Source organism: Anoplophora glabripennis, unplaced genomic scaffold (assembly GCF_000390285.2).
Source record: "Anoplophora glabripennis isolate ALB-LARVAE unplaced genomic scaffold, Agla_2.0 scaffold666, whole genome shotgun sequence".
NCBI classification, from domain to species: domain Eukaryota; kingdom Metazoa; phylum Arthropoda; class Insecta; order Coleoptera; family Cerambycidae; genus Anoplophora; species Anoplophora glabripennis.
The window spans coordinates 54,105-63,325 of record NW_019416750.1 but is presented as its reverse complement, the minus strand read 5'-3'; positions in this window follow the sequence as shown (position 1 = coordinate 63,325).

Below are 9,221 nucleotides of genomic sequence, written 5' to 3'. Positions count from 1 at the left end.
TGTTTTGTCCGTTTAGTGGAAAACTGCCTTTTTGAAGCGGAACCCGAAAAACAAAACTCCAACTGTCGCAAAACACGCCAGTCTTCAAAAAGTTTGCGAAAAGTTACAGTTCTGTTTTATTCGACAAAAGTTTGCGTTTTGTTTTTGTTTTGTCCGTTTAGTGGAAAACCGCCTTAATCCTTTATGTGTTATTTTTTTTATGTAAATATATCAAGAAAAGTGAATTTACGTAACATTTTCGGTTCGACCAATCAGATTAATCATGTGATGTTATCGCGCGTGTATAGAGAACTGTGCAAGTTGTTCAGTGGGCAAATTTAGATTCATTTGAGGCATAATAATATAGCACAGTGTTTTAACAACATAAATATGCATAAATAAATACTGGGGTAAGTAAATAACTTTACATAAAGTAAAATATATAAATCTCTCGGTATATATTATTCATTTACAGTTATTGAAGAGTGTGAGAAACACAAAAACAACCATATTGAACTTTGCCTTTACACACAGACATCTCTTCATGTAACTACCATTACCTGTTTTGGAAAAATAAGTATGAAAAATAAGATATTTTTTCTAAAAATATTGCAAACTAGTGCCTAGAAATAGTGCCTTTCTTAGAAATACTATGTAATTTTCCTGTTTCTTAGAAAAATTATATTTTAGGTGTCATAAATCCAGGGTGTTAAAAAAAGAGTGTAAAATACTTAAGGAGGTAATAGTATGAACCAAAATAAGCAGAAAAGTCTCAATAAACATGGGTCCGCAAAGTAACGGTTGTGGAGATATGGAATATTTTATGTTTTTTAGCCCCTTTTTTTATTTTGCAAAAATGTTGTGTATTTTCATATAATAGTTGGTTGATGTTTAGTGAAATAAACAGTACGTATTTGACAGTTGTTCTCAGTGCACAAGTTTTCTTTCGCTACGGCTGGTTACTCTAACGCAGAATTAACAGACAAGCATTTCATGTATGGTAGTGCTAATGGGAACGCCACCAAAGCGCGACGTCTTTATGTTATCCAATTCGCCAGATTCCTTCACAACGCATGTTTGGAAGAATTCACCAAAGATTGCGTGATACCGGTTCCTTGAGCAAACAGTGCCATTTATCCGGAAGACCAAGGTCGGTATCCACTCTTAGAGCAGAAGAAGAAATTCTAGCACTGGTAGAGCAGAATCCAGGTACGAGTGTGCGGAGAATATCAGCCGAGGTAGGAATTAGTGGTCCTCTTGATTGGAGAATCCTTCACGAGCAACTGCTTTATCCATACCATGTGCAACGAGTACAGGCCTTAAATCATCAAGCACGTTTGGTTTTTTGCCGCTGGTTTCTACGTCATGATGCTGAAGACCCTCGTTTTCTTGCAAACATTCTTTTTACTGATGAGGCCGGGTTCACAAGAAATGAAGTGTTTAATTTTCACAATACGCATATTTGGGCCGACGAAAATCCTCATGCTCTAATAGAATCTGGACATCAGGCACGTTTTTCATTAAACATTTGGATGGGTATTGTAGGTGACAGGTTTCTAGGTCCTGATGTTTTACCAAACCGATTAACAGGCGCTGCTTACCTTAACTTTCTGCAGAACACACTGTATGAGTTTTTGGAAGACATTCCTTTGAATGAAAGGCAACAAATGTGGTTCCAGCATGATGGTGCTCCAGCTCAGTTTTCCATGGCCGTTAGAGAGCATTTACACCAAACTTTTCCACATAGATGGGTAGGAAGGGCCGGACCTGTTTTATGGCCTCCAAGATCGCCTGATCTGAACCCTCTAGATTTCTTTGTTTGTGGTATTTGAAGACATTAGTGTATGGTACTCCTGTAAATAGCCTGGAAGAGCTGCAGCTACGGATTAATCAAGTGTCAAGAAATCCAAACCAAGGAGGGTGTTTTCGAAAGAGTTCGAATATCGTTGAGACGAAGATGTCGTGCCTGCTTGGAAATGGACGGAGGGCACTTTGAACATCTTCTGTAACTTTGTTTTTTGTTTGTTAAAAGCTTCCTTTGTCGGTTTATTCTTAATAAAATAAAATGTTTGAAAAACGAATAGTGGTCCATATCTGCGCAACCGTTACTTTGCGGACCCATGTTTAATAAGACTTTTCTGCTTATTTTGGTTCATACTATTACCTCCTGAAATATTTTACACTCTTCTTTTAACACCTTGTATACATATTAGTCCAATCAAATTATATTTTTACGTGCAAAAATTTAGTTCAATAAACAAAGACACGTAAATATTAGGAAAAATTCCGTAGAATTGAATGAACTACTTTACCTCAGCTTAATTTTAAAGCTTCATTTTGAAAATGGCGTCCAAAGTTCGCAAAAAAAAACAGTTTTTTCATTTAAAAGAAACTAAACATTTTAGAAAAAAAATTGTTGACAAGAGTTGTAGAAATTTTCATAACAAAAATTTTGAGCCCAGGTGAATGTCAATTGATCAACAAATGTATTAGTTATTGCAAAAAAAAAACGGCTAAAATCTATGTCTTTGTAGTAGTAGTAGGATTCGAATTTATCATAATTATATTGCTCATTTCATTTTCAACGTATCCACGTACCACATTGCCGATTAAAAATATTATCCTGACACGCTTCCAATATCTAAAAATGTAAGCCTTTTTCAAATTTAAAATGGAAAAATACAATAATATTATATTATGAAAATTTGTCCACTATACGATGATTGATGCATAGTTTTTAAAAATTTTTACAGAAAATGGTTGTTGTTTAGGTTTTATTTAATCAATTATAACAATTTGAAAAAGTTCCTGATCAGGAACGAAACGTCAAGAAAGAAGTTTGTGCTGTTTCTTTTTTTTATTTTAAATCGACTATCCCCAGAACCCAATTTCCAAGAAAATAAATATACATATTTTAATATTAAGATTTCCACGTTACAAATTTTGCAAGGGTGAAAATTGTACTTAATACATCGTTGCAAAGATGTTTTTTCAAGAAATTCAGCAAACTTATGATCCTGAGGCTACAAATTTTTTGAAAAATATTTCTCGATCAAAATTTATTTTAACCAAACAGAAGAATAGAAGAATTTACTAGTAGTCCTTGGCAAGTAAAATAAGCACATTTTTGTAAAATTGCAAAATATTTTATAGTTTTTGCAAAAATTTAATTTTTCGAAAAATTGAAATTTTTTCAAGTTTCAATAAATCATATAGTAATGCACTTACGTGACTCATCTTGGGCTTAAATTTTTTTTAAGGATTGTACTTTCCTGCGCATATTGTGCGCGTATTGCAAACTAATTGGAAATATGCGAAAAATCTACCGTAACTTTGTCTTCTTTTTCTGAAATGTAATCGGAATGGTATTATTGCCATTTGAAAGCTGACAATTTTTAACGAATTAAAAAAATGCCTACGACCAACAGAAGCCGAGAATTTTTTTTTTCAAAAAATCGCTACGTCCTGATTTATTACTACTAAGGTCTGTTTACACATGTTGTAGTTGAATAGTTTTACTTCAATATAAAAAATAGTTCGTAATGATAGACTTCCATTAAAAAATATGTTATCTTTTTGAAAATATAGATGTTTTAAAAAAATGCGATTTTTAGCCGTTTTTAATAATACGTAATACATTTGTTTATCAATTGATATCGGGCTGGGCTCAAATTTTGGTTCTAAAAAGTTCTACACCTTTTGCTATAAAATTTATGAGTATTCGTCAATATAATCCACGATAGATGCCTAAAATCGCTTGTAATAACATTTATTTGGTTTGGAGTTCTTCGAAAACTAATGTAGGGTCACTATTCTCCAAGTTATGGCTCTAAAATCGTGTGGCTTGTACTTTTGAGGGGCTACTATAAACAGAAACAATTGTACTACAAACACCCACGTACTACACACTTTAAAGAAATACAAAATAATTTTTAAAAGCCGGGTGCCAAGTTCACATAGCCGGTTTGTCTTATCCCTCTGTTACTAAATCTACTTGGAATTTTTGTCACCTCGGCTATCTGCCTTCTTAAAAAGAACCCATTACGACCCGAGTCGAGTTTTATTAGTGCATCAATATCACTTAACGCTACGGCATAATTTCCTGATGTAACTCCTTCAATCATCCTTCCTCGTTATCGATTGGCCCCGTAAGATCGCTGTTTTGCATCTTGGTCACGTGTTGCCTGTTTGAGAAAGCGCCAAATGCTCCTGGCTAATACCCCGGCACTTACCGCTGAGAACGCTGTCTGCGCTATGGCTTACCGAAGGTAATCTTAAAGGAGCAGCGCTCTCGGCATGTTGACGTACAGGGTGTTGTTTGAATGACAAGCTTAGCGGCGGACGGTGGAAAAATTTGAAGAAAAATGTGTTCAGTACTAAAAATTTTGTCTCTGCCACTGGTGTCTCCTTAGAGGCTATCCACAAAGTAAGAGTATTGAGACTCCGATGCTTTCTGGTTTTTATCTTCGACAAAACTGGTAACACAACATTCAATCGGACTCATTTGACTCAGCCAGTTGAGCACGGTTGTTGTAGTGGCGTGTTGAAGCGAGTGTCGCCAGAGAAGCCTGTATTGGACAATTAAAAAGTTGTAACCCTGTATATGTATTTTCCCAATCCTTTCAAATCTGCACAAATATTAACGAAAAACCAATTCAATAGTTAGATATTAACACCCCGTAATTTTTAAATCATGTATTTTTAGACCAAGATAAATTGATTTAAATTCAATTACAAGAATTTGCTGTTGCTGAATATCGTCTGTTTTCTGGGACACAATGTGTATAAAATACAAACTGTTACAAAATTAACAAACATTAAAGATAAACTAACTACTGAAATTTGTTATCAAATTGTAGGATAAAATGTACCATGGGTCATGTAATATGCCAAATACTTGACATATATTGTTAAATATCCGGTAGTCACTTTAGCAACATCGGTATATACCGGGTGTCCCATTTCCCCATTTTAAAAAATACATACAAGTTAAGGGCTTAATAAAAAAAAATTTCAAATAAAGGTTGTAGGGTTTTGAGGGAGACATCTAATGGTGACCTTGACAATGACCTTCAAGGTCATTTCAAGATCAAGTTGATTTTTTCAAATGGAAACATATTTTTGACACCAGAAATGATAAGAGCAGAAAATTTTACAACCGACTATGACATTGACCTTCATGATCTTTTGAAGGTCATTTAAAGGTCATTTTGGTTTTTGTTGCAAAATTCATTTCTGTCTTGCCAAATAGTGTCCTCGGGGGGGTTTTGAGGGCGCCGATCGCGAATATGAAGTCAGAATTTGAAAATATTCAAATCCAATATGGCCGACCAATTTTTGGTAAACATTTTTAATATTCATATGGATTGACACTTTGAAAATGCTTCAACCTACGTTAAAACTCAAGGCCGAGCCGGGCATTCGACATATTGGATCCGTCGTATCGGATTTAACTATTACTAAATTCTGAGCTAGTCCGAGTTCAAAAACATTTGTTTCCATTTGAAGAAATCAACTTGAGGTCACTATTAGATGTCCCCCTCAAACCTTATAACTTTTATTTGAAACATTTTTTCATTAAGCCCTTAACTTAAGAGATATTCATGTGTATTTTTTTAAATGGGACACACGGTATAATACTTAGTAATATTAAAAATCAGGTCAAATTTAAATAGTGTGCTTAATGTAATTGTATTTGTCAATAAACAAAACGTGAGTTTTAAGGTAATTTATACAGGGTAGCCCATCGAAAACGTACCGCAAGGCATTACAGGGTAGTAATGAACTTTTCGGCAAAATCCAAAAACAGGTAAAGGTTGCTTCTGAGGGGGACAACTTTTGGCGCAAAAAGCATAGCAAAATCTTCAACCCCCTAAGTGGGGGTGCCATCCCCCAAATTTTTTTTAATGGGAATGGAGGTTAAGTGGGGGGTCATTAGAAAGGGCTTTTAATTCTCTATACATCGATTCTTACTTTTTGAAAATCGATCCATTATTTTAGAAAATATGCAGCTTTGAAAATACGAACAATATTTTTGACGAGAAATGCGAAAATCGATTTAATTTTACTTCAAAACTTACGGTATTAGCTTGGTAAATTCCTTCAAAAGAATTCGCTGTTTTTTTTTCTGATTTGCGAATTCTTTAGCCTGATTTTGGTGAGCAAAAAATTGTCCGCTTTTTGTTTCGTATTTAGATAGGCCACAAGAAGTTGCTAGATAACTGTCTTGTGACTTGTAGTTGAAGAGTACCAATACTGCCGAGTCTTTTAAATTGATTAATTATGGTGTACTCAATTCCAGAAAGAGTAGAAATTATTGAGCTTTTTTTCAAAAACAATGAATGCGGAAATCGGGTCGCCGAACTGTTCAACCAACGGCATCCTGAGAAACATGCGTCTGGAAAAATTGTTCGCGAATTGGTGGCCAAATTTCGCGAAACTGGCTCCGTTCATAACAAAAAGAGGCAGGTTGAAAATCCGGTACTAAATGAACCTACGGAAATAGCGGTATTGGGGCAAGTGGCAATGGATAGTACGCTGAGTACAATGCAATTGGCTACTGCGACAGGAGTGAGTCGTACAAGTGTCCAACGAATATTAAAAAAATACAAATTCCATCCTTATAAGATTCGGCTAGTGCAAGAGCTAAATGAAGACGATTTTGATCGTCGTTTGCAATTTTGCGAAATAATGACTGAACGAGCGATAAACGATAATTTCCTCTTTAATGTGTGTTTTTCGGACGAGTGTACGTTCTTCTTGAATGGTTTAGTGAATCGCCATAATTGTCGTTACTGGGCTGATACCAATCCAAGGATTTTCCATGAGACACACTCCCAACACCCCCAGAAGTTGAATGTATGGGCAGGTATTTTTGGAAATTCCATTGTAGGTCCTTTTTTCCTTCCTGGAAATTTGACAGGCGATATGTACTTGGATTTACTACAAAATGTCATCGACCCAGCTCTAACAAATATCATAGAGGACGACCCTGCTTACAATGAACACGAACTGATTTTCCAGCAAGACGGAGCTCCTCCACATTACTCGCTCAATGTGCGCAATTACCTAAATGAGACGTTTCCAGGACGCTGGATAGGACGAAGAGGTGCAATTGAGTGGCCCCCTCGGTCACCCGACTTAAATCCTTTAGATTTCTTTCTCTGGGGGCACATTAAAAGCAAAGTTTACAGCACTCCACCTGATACCTTGGAAGATCTGCGAGGACGAATCATTAATGTATGTCGCGAAGTAACACCGCAAGTGCTCCAGAATGTTCGACAACGGTTTGAAGACAACCTGTATCATTGTATGCAAGTTGGCGGACAACATTTTCAGCATTTACTTGACTAATACCGTAAGTTTTGAAGTAAAATTAAATCGATTTTCGCATTTCTCGTCAAAAATATTGTTCGTATTTTCAAAGCTGCATATTTTCTAAAATAATGAATCGATTTTCAAAAAGTAAGAATCGATGTATAGAGAATTAAAAGCCCTTTCTAATGACCCCCCACTTGACCCCCATTCCCATTTGAAAAAATTTAGGGGATAGCACCCCCACTTAGGGGGTTGAAGATTTTGGTATGCTTTTTGAGCCAAAAGTTGTCCCCCTCAGAAACAAATTTGACCTGTTTTTGGATTTTGCCGAAAAGTTCTTTACTACCCTGTAATGCCTTGCGGTACGTTTTCGATGGGCTACCCTGTATAATTATATTAAAAATTTATTTCAATATTCAACGTTAAATAATACTCATATACTTAGTAACTCTTAGAATTCATTTATCGTTGTTGATAATTGTTGTGTACGGAAATATTGCTAGATTGGTTTTAAAAAATGTCATGTATCTATTTTCAACTTATGCAAATGATGAACCATTACTTTCTTCTCTCTCTATGTGTCTCAATTAATTTGTTTACTATAACTGAGTTTAAATACAGCTGAATGACTGAAACTAGTGTGTTTATTCATTAAAGATACATTGCATTTGATCTTCCTTTGCTATATTATTATTCATCTGATGTACGAATTAGATATAAATTCGAAGTTCTAGTGTCTACTTTGTCTAGGTAGGTAAGTATTTAAATATACTCACAAATACTTTAGTAAAATTACACACTAAGTCATAGTTATTTTGACGCCACTGTAAATAAAAATCGGTCTGTGTGAAAGCTGTATGAATCCGTTGAGTGAAATTATTGAGTACATTTTCAGTAAATATTGGGCATTTTCATAATTTTACATATTTTTGACAATATTAGAACTAAAACTGATAGTTTAGATTATACCTACTCATACTAATAGAGGAAAATTTCGTTTAATCGGGAGGACAGAAATTGATACATTATTGAGTGAAATTGAGTGAAAATAAGTCCAGTGCAGGTAACGTAAAATTTTATCATACAAGTTACATTAAGAGTATTTTTAAGAAGAAGAAAAAACTCTGGCATAATTATTTTGTAATATTTTTAGAAAGAATATCATTTCTTACATACTTAAATATTTAATTTTGAAACCAATTCAAAATAAAGGAAGAAACGTCTACTTTCTGAGACAGTAGAAAAACTAAATTTTCGACGCGAAAACTACCCAAACTCGTACGAAGCAGGGTGCACTCGGTGTCGCCACCGTAAAATTCATTATTGGCGATGACGCCGCGCCTCCTTTTTGTCTCTACCGAGGATGGGAGTCTGTAATAGACGTGAGTGACGGCCGCTTAATAATCTTCCTCTTAAAATAATAAACTTGGTAGCTACTCCCATATTAATAATACCCCTGGGGGAACGGGAAAGTGGTGGAACATCATCCCTTTAGCGATACATACAGAGTATATGGAAACGACTACTTCCTTTGGGTGAGAAACCGATTTAGTTACATACAGTGTGTATCAGCCAAATGGAATAAATTCAATAATAAATAGATGGGAGCGTGCTCGGAAAAACGCTCGGACACGTCGATCGGTATTTTTAGTTGCGCATTTTTAGGGTGTGTCATGTAAAAGTGGTCAATACCAACTTTCTTATTTTAAATGGAACACCCTGTATACAGGGTGTAACTAAATAAGTGTAAAACATTTAAGGGGGTGCATCCCTTGTTAAGATACAGCCCCTTAAAGGGGGTACATAAAATTTGTTTAACAATTTTTTTCACAAGCACTAAACAAGTTACAATATTGAAATTAACCTGACATTTTCTACTACCAAAAAGACACTTAGCCAGTAATTTATTTGGTTTACCCCATGGT